The sequence below is a fragment of the Lissotriton vulgaris genome, chromosome 1_1 (genome assembly GCF_964263255.1).
Source record: "Lissotriton vulgaris chromosome 1_1, aLisVul1.2, whole genome shotgun sequence".
In the NCBI taxonomy this organism is placed as follows: Eukaryota; Metazoa; Chordata; class Amphibia; order Caudata; family Salamandridae; genus Lissotriton; species Lissotriton vulgaris.
The window spans coordinates 1225019724-1225046310 of NC_141685.1; positions in this window are offsets into that span (position 1 = coordinate 1225019724).

The following is a 26587-nucleotide window of genomic DNA, read 5'->3' on the forward strand; positions in this document are numbered from 1 at the left end:
ATAATGCTTCAATTTGCAAGTGCTTCTTCTTGGACTAAGTTAGAAATGGGTTTCGGTCTTTCTGAGGTATGCAACCAGACCTGCAGAACCCATCATTCTAGTGAGGGTAATATAGATATACAACTAAAATAACCTGTGCTCACCCTCTGGTACCTTGGCTCAGAGCAGGCAGGTTTATGAAAAGAGGCAACGGGTGAAGCATTTGTGCATCACACCCACACAGCAACACAATAAATACACCACAAAAAGACTCCACAAAGGTTTATAAAAATGGCTGGTAAAATTATAAACACATTAAGGCTAAAACAATACAAATCCAATGAATACTTTTCCAGATATGAGCGTTTTCAAAATATAAATAACACCTTCCAACCAGGGCTAATTCCTCTGCGGTGCAGGGGGAGGGGGGCCATGTGCGGCGCCATGGTGCTCATGACGAGCCCAGCTCATCATGGTGTACAGTGGAGCTGTGCTCATGACGAGCTGAGCTCGGCACAACTCCGCCCACTCCATGGAACGCCCACACAGGAGGGGATTTAGCCCCACGTGGGCGTTCCACGGCAGTTATGACGAGCTCAGCTCGTTATGAGCACAGCTCCACTGTGACTCATGACGAGCTGAGCTTGTCATAGGCGTCGAAGAGGTTAAATCACCGTGTTTAAAAAGGTGAGAGTTGGAAGAACACTCGCATTTGGCAGAATATATACCGTCATGCTGACCGTGTTACACTGGATAGGATCAAAGCGATGGATCAGCAGCTATTTGGCTGCAACTGTGGCAGGGAAAAAGTGCTCAACGGTGACTAGTATGGAAAGCTTTTTGACTGGTCCCTTAGAGATCCTATCATGTAGGCAGTTGGAGATGCCTGCGGGAGAGAGCTCTGTCAGCTGCAGGTACCTCCTGGATCCAACTATGCACAGTACCTTCTCCAGGCGCTTTAGCCAAATAAGTGGACCTATGGCATTTGAGGCCACATAGATGGGGCTCAGGATGTGACATTCTCCTTTCTTGGCAAGAATGTGGGGCCACGCTGAGCCATTGTTGTTTGGCACTCCGGCGGCCTGAAGTGTAGGCAGGAAACAACCTTGACCGGTAACGCTCTGGCTCAGGAATATGGCATCCCTTGGTTCTGCTGCATTTTTTGCAAAAGCTGGGTGCTTACAGGCACATGCATCAAACATGTCATTTGCTATTCCTTATTAGCTAAAAATTAGGATTCGCTAATAAGGAAGCGCAAATGTCTATGCATATAGGAATCACTGAAAAAATAGCGATTCCTACAAATTCCAAATGGCTCCCTATTAATTCCTGTGGGCCTACAGGCCCGTAGGAATAAATGGGAGATTGAATGCGCAATTTGAAAGTACCAATAGGTACTCGCAAATTGTGCATGCAATTTCAAGGTTGTCAAAATGACAACCTGTTGCACCCCTGAAATAGTGATGTGTACCCATGTTGCGCACACACATGTCCCAAGGGCATGTGTGTGTGCAACATGAATCTTTGAAAAATGCACAGTTTTTACAAATTACCATCAAGTTCAACTTCATGGTAATTTGTGCCCCCAATTAGCGAAATCGCTATTCTAAAGTGGTTCTTGCATTGCATTTAAGGAATCGCAAATTGCAATTCCTTAAATGCAATCGCTATTTGAGAAATCGCAAATAATTGCAAATCCTCAAATTGCGGGTGCCTTGAACCTTGATGCATCACAAATGCCCTTTTTGCAGGCGCAAACGGTTGATTTTTGCGAAACGCACCGTTTGCGCTCACAAAAATGGTTAATGTATGTGCTTGTAAGTTTTTATCCATGGAAGCACTCATTCTTTTCACAAGGCACAAACTGATCCTGAGCAAGGCAAAAAGAACCTTGATCTCCCTCCTGGCAGAGCAGTCGTTACTGAGCAGCACAAGCTGTCAATCAGGCATGGTCTTCTTCTGGTCAAAGTGTAGCTGCCAGTCTCCCAAATGGCAGAGTCCCACTGCAGTTGTGAATGGCCACATGCATCAAAGTCCGTTTTTGCGATTCCTTATTTGCGATTTTTAGGGAATCGCAAATAAGGAATCGCAAAACGGGATGCATGATTGAAGATGCATAAAATTTGCGATTCGGTAAAAATCGCAATTTTTACCGAATCGCAAATATTATACGAATTCCAATTTGCGCTTTCGCAATTCCCATTGATTCCTATGGGCCAAAAGGCCCATAGGAATTAATGGGAATTGCGAATTCGCAAATTAGAATTCGCAAAATGTTAATGCATTCCATGGGTGCAGAGGGGGGTCCAAAGGACCCCACCCCCTCCACCCCTGAAATGTATTTTAAAGTGCATGTTTCACACACACATGTCCTAAGGACATGTGAGTCTGTAACATGACAGTGTTTAAAATGCAAATTTGAGCATTTTAAATATTATTCACAAATTACCACGAGGTTCACCCTCGTGGTAATTTGCCCCCCCTAATTGCGAATTCGTAATTTTAAAAACAATCATGCATTGCTTTTAAGGAATCGCAAATTTGCGATTCCTTAGAAGCAATCGCATTTTTGGAAATCGCTAAAAATAGCGATTTTTCCAAAAATGATTGATGCATAGTAAAAAGATATTTAGGAATCGCAAACGGCCGATTTTACCGAATCGCACCGTTTGCGATTCCTAAATACCTTGATGCATGTGGCTGTAAGTCTTTGATGGCACTGAGACTCCGGGAACAATAGGCAAGCCAGCAAGCACTTGGAGATTACTTGAGAGAAGGCAGAGTCCAGTTCTCTGTCAGTAGTCTGGGAACAGCATGTGGCAGGGCAACAAGCAGAAAAGCAGTCCTTCCAGAAAAGCAGTCCAATTGATTCCTTTAAATAGCACAGCAGTCCTCCTGACAGAGGATCAGTTCAAGATCCAGAAGTGTCTGATTCTAGGGGGCCAGAGACACCGTACTTATACCCAAAGGTGCTGTTGTTGTATGGAGTAACTTCAAAAGACTTCTCTGAAGTGAACAAGGATCAGTTTCAACTCAGTACTGTCTGCCAGGCTAACCCTGGGGGGTAAATCAGTAGTTTTTGTGTGGACAGTATTAGGTAAGTAAATATCTTCACTTGGGTGAATAATTAAAATGATTGCAATAATAAAAATAGTCAACATTCAATTGCTCAGTGTAGTCAACGATGATTGAAGTCCAAAAATTACAGTTTGGTATTACCTATAATCAAATACCACGGTGCAAAAATCATGCCGCTAAAGCGATAAGCTAAAGTAAGATCTGCTCTTAGCAACTAAAAAGATTATAATTAAGGCACCATAAGATCATACAAACCAGTGTGGGCAACAAACCGATGTGCAAAAGTCAACAGCATATAAACTCATTCTGAAAATAAGAGCAGTAACGGTCAGAAATAATTTATCAGAAGTAAAACCTGCTTTTAACAGCAAATATTTATTGAGTGTAAGAGGAAGTAAGACCATAACATTCTGCATAGGTTGTAGAAACTAAAGTGCAAAGTTGGTAGTCTGTTAGCCTCTTCTTGCAGGTGGCAGGGACCGTTGTGGAAAACCCAGCAGTTTATAATTTCCAATTAAATGTGCTAATTAGCAGATAATTGGAGTGTTACTGGTATTTAGCTTCTGTTCAGTTATGCTTAGGAATCGTACAAGGAGGCAAGCTAACTGAACAGCTCGGCAAGCAAAGCATGCTTTCACTGCCTGCCTGCATGTTCTTATTCCCTTGGCATTAAAGAGGGGCTTTAGCAGTAGTCTGTGTTTGTTTATGAGTTTTCTACATATGCACAGCAGATGTATCACATCCTCTTTTGCTGCTTCACACAGTTGGCAAATGAAGGGGTCTGTGGACGTTTCCATGGAGGAAAGTGAAACAAGGATGGGACGATGCCAAGTCGGTGCCAAATATACTATTCTTTATTTGTTTTGGTAAACCCTACACCTAGGTAAGATTGTGGTGCACCCTAGGGTAGCTGTGAAGAGTAAACCATCCATGCACCTTTCCCACAGTACTGTTTTGTCATTTGCTAAGGAAACGCTTTTCACCGTTTTGTTGACAAGCTGTTTGAAGCTGTTGTATGCTCCCAGAGATCACGTAGTCCCAGTTGGTCTGTTGACTCTTGCGAGCACGACTTTGCTGCACTGCTGTGTTTAGACAACAATTCCTTCTATAAGTGAGCATTTAACAAACCAGGCCCATCTTTCTTGATCTTATACCAGCTTTTGATACAAGTGCCTATGCATGTGAATTTCTGCATCTGCATACCCAATTCCAGTCTTATTTGAGCAGATGAAGTATATTTTGGTAAATTAAAAATCATTCTTAATGCGTTTGTTGGTATACCATCCAGCGTGCTGATGTCCCTGCCCCTCATACACTCACTCCTGTAGATGATAGTTGGAATGAGCTTTCCCTTTATTACCTGGATCAGAGGAGTGATGCTTGTCACTATGGTTTTGTTCTTGAGATTTTTACTGCTAGTGCCAATGCAATTCTTCTTCTTTTAATGCCTCTTTTTGAGCTTTTATTGAACCTTTGATGTCTATTATGACCCCCAGATATTTATATTCATTAACTGATTGTAGTCGTTGACCTGCCAAATGCCAATGATGTTTTTGAGTAACCTTTTTTGGTTTATCTGTATGACATTGGACTTGTGTACGTTTATGTTAAACCCATTTTTAAGCAGAATAACATTGAGTAGTGCCCAGTAAGCATTGAAGCTCGGATGTTTTTCGGCTGAGGAGTACAAGGTATTTTGCGTATAATACGTTTGAAAGGGCAAGTCCATCCATCTTTGGTTTGAGAGTGTTACACTTGTCAAACGCAGTTGAAAGAGCTGAAATGAAGAGATTGAACAAAGTCGGAGCCAATACGCTTCCTTCTTTCATCCAGTTTGTAGTTGAATCCTTCTTGACAGATAGTTGCCACCTCCCAGCTTCACTTCATTACTATCTAAACTTCTGTGTGTAAAGGAATTAACTGATTCAAAAGATCAGGTGGAATATTTCTTTTAGTGAGTTTGTCCCACAACTGCATTCTGCTTATATTGTCAAAGGCTGAAGCGTAGTCGATAAAGCACATGGATAATGGCAAATTGTTCTCTTTTACAGCGTAAATCAGCAGGGCAAGAAATTGAATATTTGTGCTAGTCCCCATGTGCTTGCTGAATTCTGTTTGGTTGAGGGGGATGACGCCCAATCAGTTAGTTCTTCTAGGATGAGACCAGAGTAGCATTTAGTGTCATTATTTATTAAGGTGACCAGCCTGTAATTGCTTCCCTTTCTTGAATATTGGGGAACTAATTGACCCCCTCCAAGAAGTAGTGATTTTTTCGGTTTGAAGAATTTGCAGAAAAACTGGTTTCAACGCTTCGCCCTGTAATACAGGTCTAGCTTAAAGAAGACTGGAGAGATCCTATTTGGATCTGGCTAAGTCTCCCTCCTGCCTTCGGCTATGCTGTTTATCATCTATTTGGCCATGATTGGAAATGTAAGTGTTACCCGAGCGTTATTTGGATAGTGGGTTTTTTCTCCAACCATGTATCGCATTCTCTTCTCTTCATGCACACTGCTGGAAGATTCCATGTTAAAATGATGTCAGATAAAGTTTGCTCAGGCCTCTTCTGTCAAGAGGGCACTATCTCCATGAACCTTTGGATTCTATAATCTGTTTACTGTGCGCCAGAGTCTTGTGCTGTTATTACTTTTTATGTTGTGGAGAAGCTTAGCCCAAAGTGTCTCTTCAGCTTCTTTTTTGATTGCCAGATTTTCTTTCTTAGCCACTCTTAATTGCCTCAACTCCTTTAGGTCATTGAATTCAGGCTGGATAAGTGAAGTCCATGCAACAATCTGTTTATAGCTTTCTTAAGACAACAATTCTGCCTCTTTTGTGAAGTGGAGATGCGATTGTCTAGTGTGATGTGTGTTGTGGGAGGATTCTCATGTCAAAGTTGTTCTCTTGTTATCAATCAATCATGGCCCTTCATTTAATTATTGAGCTTCTCCCAATATTTTAGAGAAGTTTTCCCAGCTCGTTGTTACTTTTGTGCCTGTCATTCGATTTATTTCTCTCAAGATTTTTCACCAAAGCCAGCAGTAATTCTGGGTGCTGGGTTTTGCATTTAATCCTTTTATTGTTTACTATATGTATGGAGCTAGAATCCTCCACTAGCTGGTTAAAATCGGCACCTGGCTCACTCATGATTTTTTGTGGGAGATGGTCACAATGATCTATTGCTCCTAGATGAAAGTCCGCAATTTCAAAAATTAAGGGGAGGGTTAAAAAGTATAGTCTATTGTGGTGCTGGCTGACATGTAGTGAAAGGAGACTGCCGGGCGAGGATATCCGGGTAGCAGACATTTAATGTGCAAAAACGTAGATGTTCCATATCCCTCAGAAGATTTTTGCCTAACTTGTTTTGCTTTTCCCACTTGCTACTTTCATGGTGTGGGATGTTCCATGTTCTTCCAAGAAGTAATCTTCTTCCGGTGAACCCAGCAAGTGCATGTTGAAATCGCCCCATAGTACAAAATTCGGTCAAGGTTCCTCTGTTATAGCCTTATTAATTCCTCTTCCAGTAGCTTCACTCCATTGATCTTGGCACATGGGTGGATATATACATTTATGAGTTCCAGTTTTAAGTCATTGCTGCCACTTCTTATATCTACTCTGAGCGATTGTGTGGCACTTGTTGATCTTGATTTGATATCTAGCACTTTGCCCACATTAATGCTCTTGATAGAGGTGTACATTGCAAGCCCTCCATTAAATGTCCAAATTTAGCACTTTTTGCAGCTGGAAAATGATGTGTTTTGAATCCTTGTAGATTAAACGGTTGATCTAGCCAAGTCTCTTGTAGGAAGATGAGATTGAAGTTTGACGATATAACCATATAGCGGTTTATGTTCCAAGAGCCTAATCGTAAATTAGTATTGTCCATTGGTGCTTCTTTTGTTCTGAGTCGGGCATTGGTGCTCCAATTATTTATTGTTCTAGCTAGCCAACCCCAGTCACCACATGTTGAGAGAATAATCCTAGCTTGCCTCGTCATTCAGCCATCAGTTGTCTCCTTGTGCACTTGGGATGTTTCTGTGCCCCTCAAGGTACATATTGTCTTCACCATAGTGTGCATGGGGAGGGAGCTGGCTGTTCATTGTGTTTTGGTAGCTGGATTTTCGGATAACCCATTTTTTGGTAGGGCATCACTTTTACCCCTGAGGTGTTTAGTTGTGCTTGCTCATCCATGATCCTCTTTGCTATTTCAAGCAATGCACTGGTTGCTTTTGTTACCTCGTTCTCCGAAAGATATTTGTACTCTTTGACTTCTGTCAATTACAGATCACTGGATCTGAGGTACATAAGTCTGATGATTTATGTAAGAAGTTGCAGTATATTCTCTCTGTTGAGGATGTCCCCCTGGCCTCTGGACTTATACTCTGGGTTGAACAGGATAGTATGGGTTTCGGAGTGTGCCTGCAAGTTATAACATGAATTCGCTTGACTTACCCTTTCTTCCATTTTGGGTGGACGTGATGCACCTGTCTGTACTGATTCCAAGGTACTTTCACTAGTTAGGTTTAAAGTTGAAGGTTTCTCCTGGAAAGCTACTATCTCCCCCTCTTTACATTGGTTGTTTTATCATCCTGGCTGTTGCCTCCACTACTCCTTGGGCCTCCTCAGCTGATTTAGAGTTTGTACACGGATGGTGAAGATTGTTTTGGATGTTTGCTGTTGTTATTTAGTTGTTTACCCCATGCACTGGGCTTCTTGTTTCTGGTATTGCAGAGCCGGTCTGGAAGAATGCCCTTATGACGGTCTACCTTTCCCTGCCCTTCCTCGTTTGCTTCTGGCATTGCTTTGAGGGAGATGTCCTCACCCCTCTCTAACTACCCTGGCTGTGAGGAATCCTTCCTGATGGCTTATTCCTCCAAGGGTCTAGATGGAAGCCCATCACTCCGATGCTCTTTGGTGTCTACATTTTTCTGAGAATGATTGTTTTGTTTTTGAACATTGTCCTTGCTGGATCCAAACCCCTGAACCTTCTCAGTTAGATGACCAGTTTTTGTGTTACTCATCATGGGGCTAGCCTGAGATGCTACCCTTGTGGTATTGGTTGCCTCTTTTATATCAGACAGGAGATTGCCCATTGCAGCTACTGGTGTAAATAGTTTGTCAACTATTGCGATACAGTGCAAAATGATTATGGAGAGAGAGTTGAATTTCTATTTTATCACATTGGTATTACATAGCGTTGATTGAAAGTTGCATGTTTTTTAATAAGGATGTAAATATATTGTCTGACCCATTCTGCTTCTCCTCAACTATCGTAATTTCTAGCATTTTGCTGTATATGAAGCTATCAATTCTTCCTACTCTTGCATTGTCAGATATGATGAATTTGATGTGTCACCAATTGCAATCTCTGTGTCTGGCATCTCTGGCCTCTCTGGGCAGTTGTTATTGAGATACTGTTTGAATTAGGGGTGCTGTTTGATGTTTGGGGTACATGGGTTTAGTGGTAAATGCCTGGTGGCATTAAAGTTTGGTAAGATGAGGATTGTTGGATCCATTGGGGACCCCATCCTCTCTGAGAATACGGCATTGCTGCAATCGTTTCTCTGTGTGGTGAGCAATTCAGTGTAAGTCTCTGCTATAGAATGATTAAGAGGAAGCGTCTTCAAGAACCACATTAATTCTTTGCCCTTCAGGTGCCTCTGCTACTTGGTGGCCTCCCGTACCCGGAGATTCTTTGGTATTCTTTGCATCTCCTTCAGCCATCTTTGCTGGCTTGGCGCTTAAGGTATTGGTCTGATCTATAATCACTGGCTGCAATGGAGATGGAAGACCGTTAGTGCCCTCATTGCATGAACATAGCACAGCCCCTGCGTCCCTTATGAAGGAAAATTTTGTTTCAATTTTAATCTGATACCCCGTTGTTACGGCAATTGTGGCAGGTTCTACAGCTACCAAAGTCGGTATGGGGGTGAAGCCTTTTCCTCTGCGAGTGCCCGTTTTTAGCTGCTTTGTTTGTCCCTTTGAAGTTCCTTTTCCTTTTGTTAGTTGTCGATAATCCAGTTTGCCTCTCTCTCCCTGATCTCATGTTGGTGTGATCTACCTAGTTCAACCACTTCCTAAGTTTCCCGCTTTGAGCCTTCTTGTATAATAGCTTCGGATCCTGCATGCTTAGGTCGGTGCAAATATAGGTGGGTTACTGGATTCATGGTTCACCCTATTTGTATGCTCCTGTTGTGGTCCGGTTGTACTCCTATTATGCGGTAATATAGAGGAGTCTGCTCTTCTTAAGTTGAATTGATTATATTTATCCTGAAGAATAAGGATGAAGAGGGGAGAGCTCTGGTTGGAGGTAGGCAAGCCAGCTGGAGGAGGTTGTGGAACTCACCAAGGAGCCTCAAATGCAGGTGCGCAGGCAACCTGCCCAGCCCCAAGCGGCACCCAGCCAGGCTGCTTCCTCGAGGATGGGGGTTCAGACCAAAGAACACCCTCATTATCCGGAGCTCTCCACACTGCTCTCTCTGCTGCTGACTACAGGGGACTTTGGATCCCGACAATGAGCATCTGGTGCTTGCCTGTAGGAGATGTGCTGCTTTGATGTCCGAAATGTCTAGGGTGTCCCAAAATGACCTAGGATGATCCAGGTCCATGGGATTCAAGGCTGCTCCACCACTCCCCCGCCAAGGATTATTGCCTGAAATCCAAGCGGGGTGTCACTAGCATGCTGTGTCGCTGGGTTACTATTGAATAATGGGAACTTTTGAAAGACAGGTAAAAGCCAAAAATAAGGCTGACAAGCCAGACAAGTTAAAGTCAGGTGCAGGCTTGTAAGGGAGTCCTTCTGGCCATCTGCCACAGCCAGCCAAGCTGGGCTGCATCTGTGAGCTCAGGGACTCAACCGGATTCAACCAGGGTCTGAAACACCAGAGACTTTGCGGCTCCGACCTCAGCCCCAAGAGCTCACAGGTGCTTCACACCCTCAACACTTGGGACTGGTTGGTCTTGTGTACTGGCGTACTGGGTCCTGCCCAATGGAGTTGCAGTCTCGAGACACGGACTCTGTCCACACAAGAGACAGGAGGGAACAATAGGGTGACAGAATGACAGCAGAGTGATAAGGCTGAGATGGAGATGGAGGCCTCTCTTACTCCTGCTTCTCTGTTCAGTTCCTCTCCGGCCTGAAGCAGGGTCCAGTTTAACCACAAAGTCCCTCAACTATTATTTTCCACATCTGAAGCATGGGAGTCGAGAATGACCCTGTAATAGGTAGGGGTGTGCTAAATTGTCCATACTGCCTTAAGCATTCACTGAAACAGTAGGCCTGATGCCTGTCTAAAAAGATTACAGTTATCTCTTTTGTGAAGGACACGAAACCCAGTTCACTACTTTTCTGATAAACAAGTCACCAGGTCCCCACTCTCCACCCCTGTCCTCTGTATGCACATCTTTTTGAACATCAATAAGATGTAGCAATAACAGGATGCATCTGTCATCTAGAAGAACAAGATGGGGTAAGAGTAGGCGTGGGGCATAACTGTAACTTTCAACAGCTTCTCACCTGATGTTTTGATTGCCCGCCTTGGAAACTAAGACAGCAACATGGCTTAAAGTGACAATAACCTTTCTATGCACTATGTACCATATAAGGAGATTCCACCTTAAAGCTTCCGAGATGTGACATAAATGGTTTTGATAACATTTTCAAACTTTTGTTATGTTCTGCGGTCAAGCACCTGCCAAAGTTAGATTTTGCTCATTAAAGATGCATAAAAGGGCTACTTATCAGCCCATTCATTGACCACCTTGTATAGTGTATTTTCATGAAGATGGTGTTCTCAGTTAACCGATTTACTTGGCTTTTGATTGAGGCTATAATGCATCATGGTACTTAGATGTTCAATTTCTCTCTCTTCTTCTTTCTTTGCATTGCTGTGATTTTGAACTTACTATATTGCTTGTTTTTGCTCATGATCTACAATGTGTCTTTGACACTTGTTACTTGCTAGATTGCCAGCCAGGTGATATTTTTGATTAATGACGTGTCTTTGACATTTATGGTCTAAATTATTTGAAAAAATAGTGTCACTCCTGACTCAATTCCTGCATTTTCAAACATGTGTCTTGTTATTTCAGAAAGCACATTTCCGTGATAATTTATGTGGTAAAAACCACACACCAACAAGCCAGGCCTCGGTCACCTGAGTCTGCTGAGTCAGCTGAGCCTCAGGCCCCTGCTGGCCCCTACCTGATATGGTCAGCTTGCAGTGAGGTGGGCAGGCAGCAATTGGTAGTCTGGGACAGTGAACAGAGACACTGTCCGATGTCCAAGCAGACCGCTCCTGACATCTCACAGCTTTGACTCAGAACCAGTTTGTAGTAAAGCAGTAGGAAGCCTGTGTGTGGACATGACAGTACTGATTGAAGTATAAGTGTCAGCCCCTTCTTCTCCTCCAGGCACAGGGAGAGCCATCAGAATGCAGATTAATGCAGATGAGTGTTCAGGATGTGGATGAGCATCACCTTCCTGTGTTTGTGGCTGTCTAGAGGGAATGCACAAAGTTTAGCTGTCACCCAACCCAGATGGGTATTTAAGACAGGCTGTCAGGCACAAGGAACAGTAGGTACAGATAAATGTCCATTTTCGATAAATGGCATTTCTAAAAAACAGTAATGTTAAATCCAACTTCACCAGTCAGTTGGATTTATCATTACCATTACAAACATATGAAATGTGAAAAAGCTACTCCTTTCTAATCAGGAATTACAGCTTAAAAGTGTACTAAGGAATTCCTAATACTGGCCTATGAAAGGGGTAGGCCTCAAGGTAGCGAAAAACAAAATAGACTGTCATTACCAGGACATTTAGAACATACAAGTACATGTCCTTCATTTTACCTACATGGCACCCTGCCATTAGGGTTACTTAGGTCCTACCTTAGGGGTGACCTATATATTAAACAGGGAGTTTATGTCTTCAAAATTAAAGTTAAATGCCTAGTTGAAGTGGTAGTAAACTTAACTGCCAGGCACTGCAGTGTCAGGCCTGAGACAGGTTTTTAAGGCTACTTCTGTGGATGGATAATGAGTGCTGTAGCCCACTAGTAGCATTTGAAGTACATTCTCCTAGGTATACCACTTTACAAGGGACTTACCAGTACAACAAATATGGCAATCAGGTATACACCAATATAACCATATTTTAGGGAAGAAGCACATGCATTTTAGAACTGAGTCCTAAGGCCAACAAAAAGAGTTCAGCAAAAAGAGGAGGAGGAAGGCAAAAGGTTTGGGGTAACCCTGTCAAAAGGGCCATTTCCAAAAGAATGTATTCAACACTTTAGCCCATCAGCAGCAGTCTTTCGATTTGTCTTTTCTTCAAGTCTTTGACTGGATCTTGAACTCGCACTGTTATCAAACTCTCCTCTCTCTGCCTTTTTCACAGATAATCTCTTCTTTCTCAAAGGGGTCTTTTTCGATTTGATTTTCAACTGCAACTTGTCACTGATTTGATCAGAGACTTATTACTGCCACTCATGCTTTACTCTTTTGCACTTTTTATATTTTTATTTTTATTTTAGGAGTTTTCTATAACGCTGGCTAGACCCGAGGGTATCGGAGCGCTTTACAACATGATATGAATAATCAGATACAGTCAACGAGTAAAAAACACACAAATATGAGCATTCAGATAGTCCGCAGGCAAAATAAAGACAAAGATACGCGTTCAGACAGACCACAGGTGATGTGGGCTGAGGTGTGCCATTGAGGACTAGGGTTCAGGGGGTCGGAGGTCCTCATTGAGGTAGAACAGTCAGGGAGAGTTCTTGCTGACTCGGCAAGGTAATAACCTGAGAAATTCCCCTGGCGGTGTAGACCCCATGTGGTGGGGAGAATATAGGGGTGAGGTCGGTAGCCGGTGCTTGCGGTCTGAAGATTGACATGACTAGCTCTTGAGCATTACGTAATTGGGTTCGGGAAGGCCCGGTTGAGGTAGAGGTCTTTTAGGCGACTTTTAAACTTTAGACAGGAGGAAATGGTTCTTGTGTCCACGGGGATGGCGTTCCACATTTTTGGAGCATTCCCTGCAAAGGAGCGGTTTGCCGTTATCTGTTTGCTTGTTTTCAGGGGGATGAGAAGGAGGGAGTTTGAGCTTCTTAGACTTCTAGATTGACCGGCTTTCTTGAGTTTCGAGGCAAGGTATTCTTGTTTCCCTGTGTGTAAGGCTTTGTGTGTCACGCAGGCCATTCTGAAGTTGGTCCGCATTTGCACTGGGACCCACTTTAGCTCTTTGAGTGCGGGAGAGATGTGGTCAAATTTTTTTACTACTGAGACCATTCTGGCCGCTGCATTGAGGTTGGTTTTTAGAGGTGCTAGGTTGGAGAGAGGCGTACCAGAGAGGAACGCGTTCCCATATTCCAGTCTGGATCACACCAGAGATTGGGTGGCTTGCTTGAGATCCGTAGGTGGAATGTAGGGTTTGATTTTGTTGAGTAACTTCAGATTGAAGATGGCGCTCTTAGAAGAGTTCTTGATGTGGTTAGTCATTGATAGTTTGTGGTCCAGGGTGATTCCCAGGGATTTTACTGAGTTTGTCAGAGTGAGATTCGAGTTGAGAGTATCTATGGCTTTCACCCACTCCTTCATTTGCGGGTTTTCTTCCTTGCTGGAGATGAGGAGGATCTCGGTTTTACCTTGATTGAGTTTAAGGTGGTTCATTGATAACCACTCTTGGACTTCCTTGAGAGTATTATTGAGTCTTAGAATGTCGTTGAGGGAGGAGGATTCTAGGTAAATCTGGGTGTCATCTGCGTATAGATGGAAGGGGATGTTGGCCTTATTAAGAATGGCAGCGAGGGGTGCCATGCATATGTTGAACAGTTGAGGGGAGAGGACGGAACTTTGGGGGACGCCTCTGTTCACGGGGAGGTCAGAAGAAAAGGATTTGATTTTGACTCTCTGGGAGCGATTCTGGAAAAAGGATGAGAACCATTGCAAAACCTGTTCATCTGCACCAACTCTTTCTTTGAGGCCTCTTGATGAGAAGACTATGATCTACCGTGTCGAAGGCAGATGACAGGTCAAGGAGGATGAGTAGACAGCAATGGTCTGAGTTAAGGGATTGACGGATGTCATCCACAATGTTAAGGATTACAGTTTCGGTGCTACAACCTTTTCTGAAACCTGATTGATGCTGGTCTAGCAGGTTGATAGCGTCGATATGTTTGTTCAGGTTGTTAGAGTCTAGGCCTGTTTTTTTTAGGAGAGATATTACTTGTCCGACCTTGAGGCAGTCAGGTATGGTGCCCGTTTTTAGGGAGCTGTTTATGATTTCGCACCAGAGTGGGGCAAGGGAGAGTTTTAGATCTTTGGCCAGTTGGGATGGTATAGGGTCCAAGTTGGTGGAAGAGGGTTTGCATGTGGCGATTAAATTGAGAATCTCAATTTCCGTGACTGGGTCAAAGGTGGACCAGGTGAATGCGGGTCGTCTGCTCTAGGTGATTTCGGCTTTTTTGAGGTTGTTATCTTGAGAATGTCGGTTAATGTTAAGGGAAAGTTTGTCTTGTCGATTTTGTCATTAAAAAAGTTGGCGAAGTTATCGCATAAGGCTTTGCGGGGCTGGACAAGTGAGTTCGACGGTTTGGACGTTTGTTTTTTAATGATGTCAAATAGTTTTCTAGGTCTGTTTTTTGCCTTATCGAGCGCAGTACAGAAGAAGTTGGATTTTTCATTGTTGATATGCTTTTTGTACTTTCGTCTAGCTGATTTAAGCTTTTCGCAGTGGCTGGAGATGGGGTTCTTTCTCCAGAGCCGTTCTGAGGCTCTGAGTCGCCTCCTTTCCTCATTGATGTCCTTGTTGAATCATGTTCTTGAGGGGATACTCCTGGTTTTTTTCAGTTTTACTGGGGCGAGTTGGTCTAAGATGGAGAACATTGTTGTGTTGTAGTGTGCTGGGAGTTCAGCAGTAGAGAGACCATCCGGGGAAATGGGTAGGAGGGAGGATATTTTTTCTTCAAAGTCGACAGTGTTGATCTGCGATAGGTTCCTTGACCATGTAGGGGGGTCTCTGGTGGAGGGCTGACATGTGAACGGTTGCGATAGGTGGAATAGGATTAGGTGATGATCCAACCAGTCGACTGGAAGTATGTGGTCTATAGTGACTGAGTCATGTGGGGCGATGATGGCGTCCAGGATTGCCCCTTTGTTGTGGGTTTCTTCTGAGCAGTGTTGAGTAAGCTTGTTAGAGTGTAATAGGTCATTCAGTGCTTGTATTGGAACGCTATTCTCATCATTCCAGTGGAGATTGAGGTCACCTAAAATGTTGTTGTTAGTGCTCCGGAGGGAGCAGTGGGCTATCAGGTCTGATAGGTGCTCCGTGAACAAGGTGGCGTTGACTGGTGGATGGTAAAGGATGTTACAGTGGAGTACAGTGTTGTTGGCGGTACTGATGTTGGTGGTAAGGCATTCAAAGGAGTTGTGGTTGGTGAGCTCTATTTCAGCAATCGATATGTTGTTGTTGTGGATAATTGCCATGCCACCGCCTATTTGGCCCTTCCTATCCTTGTTGATGATAGAGAAGCCCAGAGGTACGAGCATATCCAGAATGGGCGGTGAACAATCATTTAGCCAGGTTTCGGTGAGGAAGGCTATGTCTATGTCGTGATTGAGTATGATTTCAGCCAGCTCTGTGGTATGCTTCGAGGCGGATCTGCAGTTATTAAGCAAGCAATTCGTGATGGATCTTTCTACTTTGGGTTCAATAGGTATGTTGATGAGAGAGGCTGGTGGTCTAGGGGATTTCGGGAGGGTTTGATCAGTTCTGAAGCCGGTGATAACCTGGATTGTAGATTGCTCCGCGCGAGGGGAGGTGTATGAGGAGGCCAGCTCGAGCGCTTCACCCGGGGACATGGCTTTTGTGGTTCTGATTTGTTTCATGGCATGGTGTGGGGAGGGACGGGGTAGACGTCTAGGGGGCGGGAAATTTGAATGCCTAGGGTATGTGAGGGAAAGAACGTGGGAGAGGGGTGGGAGTTAAAGGGGGGGTTGTGAAGCGTCAAAAGATTGGATCGGATGAGATTCAGTCCTTGTATTATAAAGGCAACTTGACTTTCAATACGGGCAAGATGGCAGTCCGTCTCATCTTGAGTGGGTGGGGCATGCTTCAGGATGGGGACGCTGCGGCCTGATGGTGCATTGTTGGAGATGTGATGTCTTTCGTTGCTTATTACGTTACCAGATAGGGTACTGGGGTAAGTCGAATGATGCGGGGGATCAGGGTGTGGTGGTCTTTTAGAGTTGGAGAAGGGTTGAGACTGGGGGATGGGGGCCGCGGAGGATATATAGGGCTCATCAGGAGCCAGAAGGGGGGTGTTAGGCTTAGTGTGGAGTGGGGGATCAGGATGTGGTAGTCGTTTGGTCTTAAGGAAGTGTTGAGACTGGGGGTTGGAAGCCATGAGGGAAGTATTGCGATCATCTGGGGCGGATAGGGGGATGTTAAGCCTAGGGGGAAGATCTGATAGAAGGTCAATAATATGGGGCGTGGCCAAGTCCTTGGAGCTGCAGGGGATGAATAGGGTTTGGTGTTGAGCGTAAGTGGCCGCGGATGCGGGGGTGAACTGGAGCTCAAGGAGAGAGGAGGGTTTGGGGTTGAGCGTAGGTGGCTGTAGATGTGGGGGGTGAATTGGGCACGGGGCTGGTAGCCCGGTTGAGAGGGGAGCGTAGGGGAGGGGGATGCTGTGAGGATGAGGTTGGAGTGAAGGGAGGGGAAGAGGAGATCAAAGGCCTCAAGATTGTCGTTGTTGGCTTGGATCAAGACAGTGCCGTTGGAGTAGATGGTCATTGAGGTGGTCCCTTGGCGTGGCAGGTGGTTAGAGGGTAGAATGAGAGTTTACAGCTGTGGGTCGTGTTGGTGATTTTCGTGATTTGGCGTTTAGATCTCAAGGTAGAGATCCAAAAGCCGGGATTAGCTGTATGAAAGATGAGGTCCATTTTCACTTGGCCTTTCACAGCAGAGTGATAGATGTCGGTGAAAAGGGATTTTGGGAATTGCCTGATCAGTTTGTGTTTGAGAGATTTTTTTGATTTAGGTGCGAGGTCGGAGGGGAGGGACAATGAGAAGGAGTTTGGACTATGACGCCTAATGTAGGGAGAGGAGAGGGGATTAGGGGGATTGTCGTGGTAGAAGGCATTATGGTAGGAGAGCAAGGGGATAAAGGGAAAGAGGGCTCTTAGGTCCACTAGGGACTGCTGGGGAGTGTGTTAATGGTGATAACCAGTACAAAAGGGGACGAGGTGTGCTTCCCCCCGAGACAGCGGTTCGACAATGGGGCTGCGGAAGCTCTGAGGGGAAAGAGTTAACTGGGTTAGGTTGTAGCTATGATGCGGGGCTGCAGTCTCTTCACCCTGGTGAGTCGATGAGCAATTTTGTACATATGGTGTCAATCAGTATCCAACACCGTAAGGCATACGCACTGTCATTTGAAACCAAAAACTTAAGTGAGCATGCTTACAATTTGCATTTGATGTACACAATCATATGTGTTATTATACTGCATCACATTACTGTTGGACCTGATACCCGTCAGGAAGCTATACCCTAAACTTTTTGATTTTTCTACCCGGGTTTTGCTGATTCTTTTGCAAGGCAAAGTGAGAAAGTGCAAGCGCCCTTCCAACCTGTTTTGTGAAGCGGCGCTGACTCGATATACTGAAAAAAGCACCGGTCTTTCATTGCCGACTGTTGGGTACGCTCTGGCATCTACCATAATTACACTTACTTACATGTGTCGGCTACCAGGACAGGCCTCTGTATCTGCGCACCCACACCTATGGTGCCCGTGATTGTGTGTGCCGTCTGCCATTGCAGGCTTGTGCATGAAAACTAACACACGTATTAGTTGAACTTGTGTCCAGTCTGTCATTGCAGACTCGGGCGGGTGCACTTTCACTCCTGGTCCTGGGGTCTGTGTGTCCAACCTGCCATTGCAGGTCTGTGTAAAAACTAGCACGCATGCACCCAGGTAGTGAGGAATACGCTTGTGTTTTTACTACCTATAAGGCTTGCACTTCCCATAGGTTAACAACGGGAAGTGTTTGACAATACTTTAGGCTGCAATAGTGGATTGCAGTAGAGCTGCCTCATGATGTTTGCTATAAATGGAGTCACCTTGCCAATTCCTTTCCAATGGTAAAGGCGGTTGTGGCATAACTCACTTAGAAATGCCATATAAATTATGGGCATTTCTATGCTCTAATTGTCTTGTGTGCCATGGTGCCTGGCTCTGGTGGACACCAGAGTTCGGAGGATTACATTAGTGCAGGGGTCTCCAAACCGGTCCCGGAGGGCCGGATCCTTGCCAGATTTTTGGGATATCCCCATTGAGATACATGTAGTAATTTTAAAAATCTGGCATGGATCCGGCCCTCCAGGTCCGGTTTGGGGACCCTTGCATTAGTGCATTGCACAGCGACCATCATAAACTATGCGCATCCCACTAGAAGTAAAACGCCTCTGCCATTTGAGGTCCGGATGGGATAGATTCAAGAGAGAGGTTTAGACACTTAGCCTCTTGGGGCAGGTGATTGCCCTACTAAAGGTTGAGATCTGCATTTGATGGCCCCATGGCAGACAGGCCTACAGTTTAGGGGAGACATCTGTGGTTCAAAGGCTAACCCCTCACTTCAAAGACACACAACAGCATAACTACGGGGCCATGCTTCAGCAAGGGGTGAGATATGCTTGTGGGGTTGTGGGACTGGAGAGCCCGAACTGTGTGGTGCACATTGACAAATGATACTGTTGTTCACATGGAGGATAAGTGTCCTTTAAGGGCACCGCGTGACCTTTCTGCATAGTGGCTGACCTGGGCCGAAGACCTACTGAAGTGTGTCTTCCTGAAGTGTAATCTTCAAGGGTTTATCTGCGGCCCTCCTGTTCTCCCAGAGATCTCAGGGACAACAAATATCTCCTGTGAGGGATCTACACCATCTTCCTGTGACATCTAGAGAGTGGTGCCCTCTCAAGTGCCCACATTGGTTACTGAATCCCAACTGGATGCACAGTGTGAGCATGAAATTTAGATTTGTGTCTGGAGACTGGATTGTCTAGTACGAAGCCCCAGAAATCTTGCCCTTATCTAAGGTGTGGGATTCCTGTACTGCAGAAACCCTGACATTCAAAAGCATCTATTTGGTTGTGAGCATTTTTACTGGATGCAGAACCCTGCGTGACCTGTTTCGACGATCATGCCACATCTCTCTCATGCGACACGCTGACTGCATGCTCATTGCGTGAAGTGTCTGACTCACAGGGTAAGACCATCAGAGGTACAGAAGTACATTTATTGGTACCCCATTTTACCTCATGTGACTCTGCTGAACTTGCACCTGTGTATTGTGACCGGACTGGTCTGGTGCAAACTGTATCATCATGCACCAAACGTTGTGCCTCATTTCCAGGAATATATGGAATTTTCAAATCTTCGTGTTTGAGACCTGAAGTGTTTGGTGTGACTCATACTAACACGCACCAGATGCTGTGGCCAGATTGCCCGGTCATGACCCTGAACTACATGTAGTGGATCGGGTGACTTCTCCTATCGAGAGGATCCCCTGTGTTACTCTCCATTCATTGGTTGATCCCTTTTGACCCTTGTCGCAGAAGACCAACTGCCCTCTCCACACCTGACCCCTCCAGAAGACATCTTGGCACTAGGTAGTAGCAAGAGAGATTGACTGGGTTGAAAGAGCACTTCCGAGACAATTCGGAAGTGGGTCAAGATACTGCGTGACTCCATAATGTTTTGATACCTGTGCATGAACTTCCAGAGTGGCTGATAAACTTCCCTTGTTTACTTCTGCCTCATAATTGAAACTTGCTACATATCTGCACCTGCTTCCTGAAGGCTTAGGGCTAGATGTAGGTGGCTAAATACCGGTCGGTAAAGCCGAAATTCGGTAAATTTCAGAGTTACCGACCGGTATTTAGCCCTGTGCGATGTAGGTATTACCGAATGCCATCTGTAATAACAAATCTGTAAATTAAAGGGAAACAGTTACCGATTCCTTATTTACCGAGCGGTCAACACTGAAACCGAATCAGTAAATAACAAATCGAAAAAAATTCCCGAATTTTTATCGATTCGTTATTTACTGATGCGATGTAGCAAAATTCAGTAATACCAAATTTGCCCAAATTGGTATTAAAAAATCGGTAATTACCACTGACCCAGAGCAGGTGGTAATCAGGTGCAGTGCATAAAAACAGCCCCAAAATGCAACAGTGTGAATACAATGGCGGCCCTCTACGTTTGCGAGCAGCAGGACTGAGGGTTTAGAGATGGAAAGAGCATGTGTACAGACTGCGTGTCACACTGTTCCAAATGACTGACCCAGAAATCCATGACAGGTATAGGCTACACCCACACACCATCCTTGACCTTATACGGGACCTAATAGAACAACGAAGACCTGTCCCACCAGACACTTCTATTAATTAGGCTGCAGTTACTCCAGGGGTGTGTTTATAACCTTATCACTACCCCTACCCTCCTGAGTCAAGGCTCTTTAGTTCCAGCGCAAGTGTCACTCTCTAATGCAGTACAACCAAGGTCAGGTCAAAAATTGACAAGATACCATCACCAACACACAAAAAATTGTGAAGAGAGAGAGTGAGCACCTCACAGTAGAACCACCAATGGGGTTATCTGGCTAGCAAATGCCAGTGTACCCGCTTATTATCATCGGTTGCTCACTCTCATATAAGTGGAAAAAAAAAGACGGACACATGGAAGGAAAGGACACACAACATGTACTCGTCCTATTCCTCCTAAACAGATAAATCAAAATTGTTTCCGTACCCCAGCGAATAAAGAATCGCACTCGCTGTTTTCAGTGTACCCAATCACCATTACCCCTGTGAGACAAAGAAAAGGTGCATCTCACACATTAAAATTGCAGAACTCACTGACCACTCCTGTTTTTATTCTGGGTTTTGAGCGCTCCAAAGTAAAACGCCCCACATTGAACCAACTTTCATGTGACACTATATCGCCAACATGTTTCGTTGCTATACTCTAAGCAACTTCATCAGGGCAAGTAGGGGTCCAGCGTTTTTGAGAATCCACTAGACCTGAGGGTTGCATATCCACTGCATACCTGCTACCTTTCTCAGATGAATATCCATGTTTCCTAGATCACGTAATTAAGACGAAACCCGCCACCGGTCAAGGTTTCCTGGCCAGCAACACACACTCCGTAACTCAGCCACGGCTCCCTGCTACCTGATACGGGACCTGCAACCATACCTGGAGCATCAGACACCAAGGGCGCACGCAATACGCACCCATGTACAGGTACTCTGTTGCCTGCACCTCCTGGCATCAGGAAGTTACCGGAGTGTGCTAGCCACAGCAGGTGGTGTGTCACAGAACTGCCTGCACCGTTTCTTCAGCTCCTTTCTGGACGCCATGATGCAGAGAATGCATCACTACATACGCATCCCCAGCACACAGGCGGAGCTGCAGCAGACCAAGCTGGATTTCTACCAAAAGGCACACTTCCCACATGTGATAGGCTGCATTGATGGGACTCACATACCAAGCTGCCTACCTACAGCTACAGAATACATATACTGCAACCGGAAATCCACTCACTCCATCAACGTGCAGGTGATATGAGATGCAAACTTCCCAGGGAGTACCCACAACTCCTACATATTCAGGAACAGTGGGATCTATACATGTCTGGCTGCTGGTGAATTCGGAGAAGGATACCTACTAGGTAAATCAATGTGGCACACCCTGATGTATACCTTGGATTAACGTATTGGTGACCCAAATTAATGGCACTTTCTTTCCCATTTAGGTGACAGCGCATATGTCCTCTGGTCATTCATACTAACTCCATACCTCAACCCATCCACCCCAAGGGAGAGGAGATACAATGTGGCACATAAAAGCACACGCACCATTGTGGAGCGCACCTTTGGAATGCTAAAAAGCAGGTTCCGTTGCCTCCACAAAAATGAAGGTGCACGTCAGTACTGCCGTATCATCTGCTGCAAAATAATAGCAACATGTGCAATGCTGCATAACCTTGCCACAAAGAAAGGAACAGCAGTGGAACTAACTGACTCTGAGGACGAGGTCAATCCACTGCCAGAGCCCTGCACAGCTGGTGTGGCAGCAGTACCGGATGGGAGTCACAGACGGGCTGAGATAACACGCAATTATTTCTGAGTGACTAAGGAGACATAGCCAGTTACTGTATTTGAATGATGGTGTTTAATGACCAGTGCACACCACTAAGATATGAAACAGACTCCATACACCCATGGGTTACATCACCCATAAATGTACAACCATGGCTGGCTCTATTTTTTGCACCCACGCGCTGCACTGCTATGTTTATTTGCCCCACTCTCTGCACTGCCAGTATGTTCCTGGCAGCGCTGTGGCATTCGCTGTGCCTCCTGGTCTCAGTGCGTAATGCTACTACGGCTAATAGTCTCTTGACTGTCCTCCCCTCTGCAGTAGTGACCACCTTCTCAGTTTGCAGCAGTTCAAATGTTGAGGTCCTTGTGACCATCCCCCTAGCCACATCCCGACTACAGTGTGCCATCTCCCCCTGCATGGCAATAGAGCGTCTGCACATGAGGGAGGTAGCAGTAGACAGGCGGTTCACCCCCTTGGTGTATGCATCCAGTGTTTGCCTCTCCCTTCGCCTGGACAGGCGGTCCTCCTCAAACTTGCAGCAGAGCTGCCACACAGCCGATGCCACATCACTCATGCCCTCAGACATGGTGTTGTTAATTGCACTGATGCCCTTTTCAATGCGATGCATGTGTGCATTCATGTGTGACATCTCCCGCTGCACTGACAACATCGCTCTCCATTGCAGGCGCTGGACCTTCAGCATGTTGCCTTCCAGCCCAGCGAACACACTGTCACCTTGGCCCTGGATTGGAGGACTGGCTAACCTTGCCCTGCGGCGTCTGGAGGATGTGTGGGTGCGCTCTGATGGGGACTCTGATCTTTCCCTGTTGCAGTCCTCAGCCACTGTTGACTGTTGGCCCCCTGTGCTCTCTTCCTCCGACACCTCCATCTGCTGGAGGGAGGCCATGGCATGCCTCCTGCCTGACTGTGGTGGCGGTGTTGATTGTGGCAGTGGTGATGGTGTTGTTGGTGATGGCGGAGTTGTCTGGAGCTGTGGTGATGGAGACGTTGTTGGTGGTGGTGGTGGGGTTGTGTTCCCTGCAGGCGACTGCTCCTCCTTCTGTTCTCTCCCCTCTGCTCCCCTCTGCTGCACTACAAGACCTCTCGCCTGTGAAGACAGAATGTAGATATACTCACTTATCTGGCAGCATTTGCATTACATTACACATTATCCCTGCCAATCACACTGACTGTCCTCTGCCTGATAATTGCTGTCACATGCCTTTGGGTTTGCTATACTGACTGTTCTGAACCTGTGTTACATATGACTACATCTCCCAAAATGCATTGCAGGTTATGAGTGAAAGAGGGACTGGAGTGGGAGTACCTATGCCTCTCTGGGGAATGGGGTTGGGGAGGGGGGTGCACAGCATGCTGTGCATGAAGCTTACCTTGTTTGCCGGCAGCTCTGGCAGAGCTGTCTGCGTCACCGATCCCACTCACTCTCCTGCTGGAGGGTGGACTCAACCATGAGCTCCAGGGCTGTTGGTGCAGGTGCTCTGCTCCTCCCTCTACCAGTTTTGCTAGCCTGCCTCTGCCTCTCCACCATCCTCACCTTAGCAGTCTTCCTCAGGTCAGACCACCTTTTCCTTATGTCCTCAATGGAGCGCTGGTTAAGCCTAATGGCATAAATCTTGCTCTGAATCGCCAGCCAGATCTTTTGCTTCTGCGATTCTGGGACGTGGAGGGACTGCTTCACAAACAGCTTTTCATGGTCCTTGGTGACTTCTTCAATGAGGACCTCCAGCTCCTTTTCACTAAACTTCTGTTTTCGTTTTCTTTCACCTCCATCCTTCTCTCTCTCCTGGTTTGCCATTTTGCAAGTTTTTCTTTTTTTACAAAGAGAGGCTGTGATGCTCCTGGCTCCTCTGCTCAGCTACCTGCCTCACAGTCAGCTCCAGGTTCAGTGCAGCTTCTTGGGTGTGACCACTTCCTGTTTCGGAGGTAATTGGGATGCACAGGATTGGCTGATTCAACAAATTCAGAATTTCTAAATTAGCGAATCGGTATTTACCGATTCGGTATTGGATTCGGTATTTACGAATTGGTATTGGGGTTTAGTTTTTTTTTTTTTTTTTAGCGAAACCTTCCGAATCGCTATTTTTTACAGAATGATACTGATTCAGTAATTTTTAAAGAATCTTTAAGTATATCGGAGATACCGATTCCTTAATACCGAATCAGTAAAATTCGGTATTAAAGAATCGGTATTTCACGTTTACCTACATCTAGCCCTAAGTGTGACTTAGTATCCGGGAGGCGGGCTGGTTATCTTTCATCTGGGGGTATAGGACAATCAAAGTGAACTAGAGGGTGGAGGAAAGCTGGGGGTATGGAGTCTGTAGGGTATTATTTATTGACCTGCTGGGTACCAATGGCACTGCATTGGGCTGCCGAGTGTGTATGTGAGTATGTGTGCAAGAGCATTCCGTACATACTGATCCTGGCAGTGAAGAGTGAGTGTATGTGAGTGGGAGTGTTTGTCTGCAGACCACCTGTGATTCAGTACACTAGCTGGTGGTGCTGCTGTAAAATGTTTATTTCATGCAAAAATCACAATGTTTTACATTGGGTTTACCCGCGTACGCCGGCCTGCGGTGTTGCAAAAAAGTTCAAAATTTTTCACATATCTTTGATATCATTGAGACTCAGGGTGTACCCTATAACCGTGTGGGACTGTATTTTCAGGATTACTAGGGCGAACCTGTGCTGGATAGTGTGTCGCCCCACATAGGTGTGCTCTCTCTCTATTGGGGTTTAGATTAGGAATTGTCCACAGTGTGCATACTACCCAGGATGCTTGTTTCCGGGCCAGGGAAGACATGGCTTGGCAGTTTGGGCTGGACTGCTTCCATGAGGCACTGGGCCAAGTAGATTTGCATATAGGTGTGTCTGAACTGTGATGGCAAAGTGATCTAAAGAATGATGATGGATTCCACCAGATCTGTGATTTGAGGTGAGTGTCTGAAAAGTTTACTTAGCCCTGTCAATCATCTCCTTTTGATTGCTTTTTTTCTCCCTAAGTTGGCGGGGTATGCCCAGACGTGGGTCCCTTGCTCACTTTGCCACTGGTTTCAGGCTAGCCTGGCTGAAGAGGGTTGTTACCCCGAAACCGGACCCAGGATGCTTGTTTACGGTTCATGGAAGATATGGCTTGGCAGTTTGGACCAGATTGTTCCCATAAGGCACCGGGCCAAGACTGATTTGCATATAGCTGTGTCTGAACTGGGGTGGCAAAGTGAGCTAAAGAATGATAATGAATTCAACCCAGATCTGTGACTGGGGTGAGTGTCTGAAAAGTTTCAGTACTCGTCCATCATTTCCTTGTGTTTGCTTTTTTCGCCATAAGTTGGCAGGGTATGCCCAGACGTGGGTCCCTTGCTCATTTTGCTACTGGATTCAAGCTAGCCCGGCTGAAGAGGGGGGTTACCCCGGACCCGGTACCAGAATGCTTAATTCCGGTCAAGAGAAGACATGGCTTGGCAGTTTGGGCTGAACTGTTCCCATGAGGCACAGGGCCAAGACTAATTTGAAATAGCTGGGCCTGAACTGGAGTGGCAAAGTGAGCTAAAGGATGATGGATTCAACCCATATATGTGACTGGGGGTGAGTGTCTGAAATATGCCAGTGCTCTGTCAATCATCTCCTTGTGTTTGCATACTATTTATATCATGATGATATGAGTGGGCCTAGTACTGCTAGTATTTCCAAATGTGTTTCATGACTTAAAGCCAGGGGCGCCGCGGCACAGGATGTGGATCGTGGAAATTGCAGCCGCAATTCCTCCCCCTCCTTTGTGCTGCCAGGTCACATGATCCTCGCACTCTGCATCTCAATGAGTAATTGAGAAAGCCTCACACATGCCAGACATTGCCCCGCAGTCTTGGGAGGGCGGAGAGGTCTGTGAGTGGGGCTTTGGCTGGACATCCCCGGGAAGCACCAGGGTTTAGTGGGGGTGGTCAGTGCTGCATGAAGACAGCGCCATTTCTTCCACCCAGCCACCCACCTCAGAGGCCGATAGCTGGCTGGTAGAAATACAAGTCTGGAGCTGCATTATATTCAGGGTAAATTATAAAGCTGTGCGCCCGGGTCTTCCCGAAGGAAATCTTAAATTACACTGAAGCAACCAGGACGCCTGGGGTGTAATCACAGACCCCAAGATGTGGCTCCTGGTTTGGAGGACGAGCACCGATGAATGAGAGGCCAGCCCTCGGAATCCGGTGAGGGGGGCGGCAGCTAAGCCACATAGAGGCCTCGGAGCCTCAGTCCTCACTCATCTATGTGCTGAAAGAACGCCAAGATCACACACTCGAGGAGTGCGCTGCTGGGAGGAGGAAGAGAGTGCACTGAAAGGGCACCAAGATCAC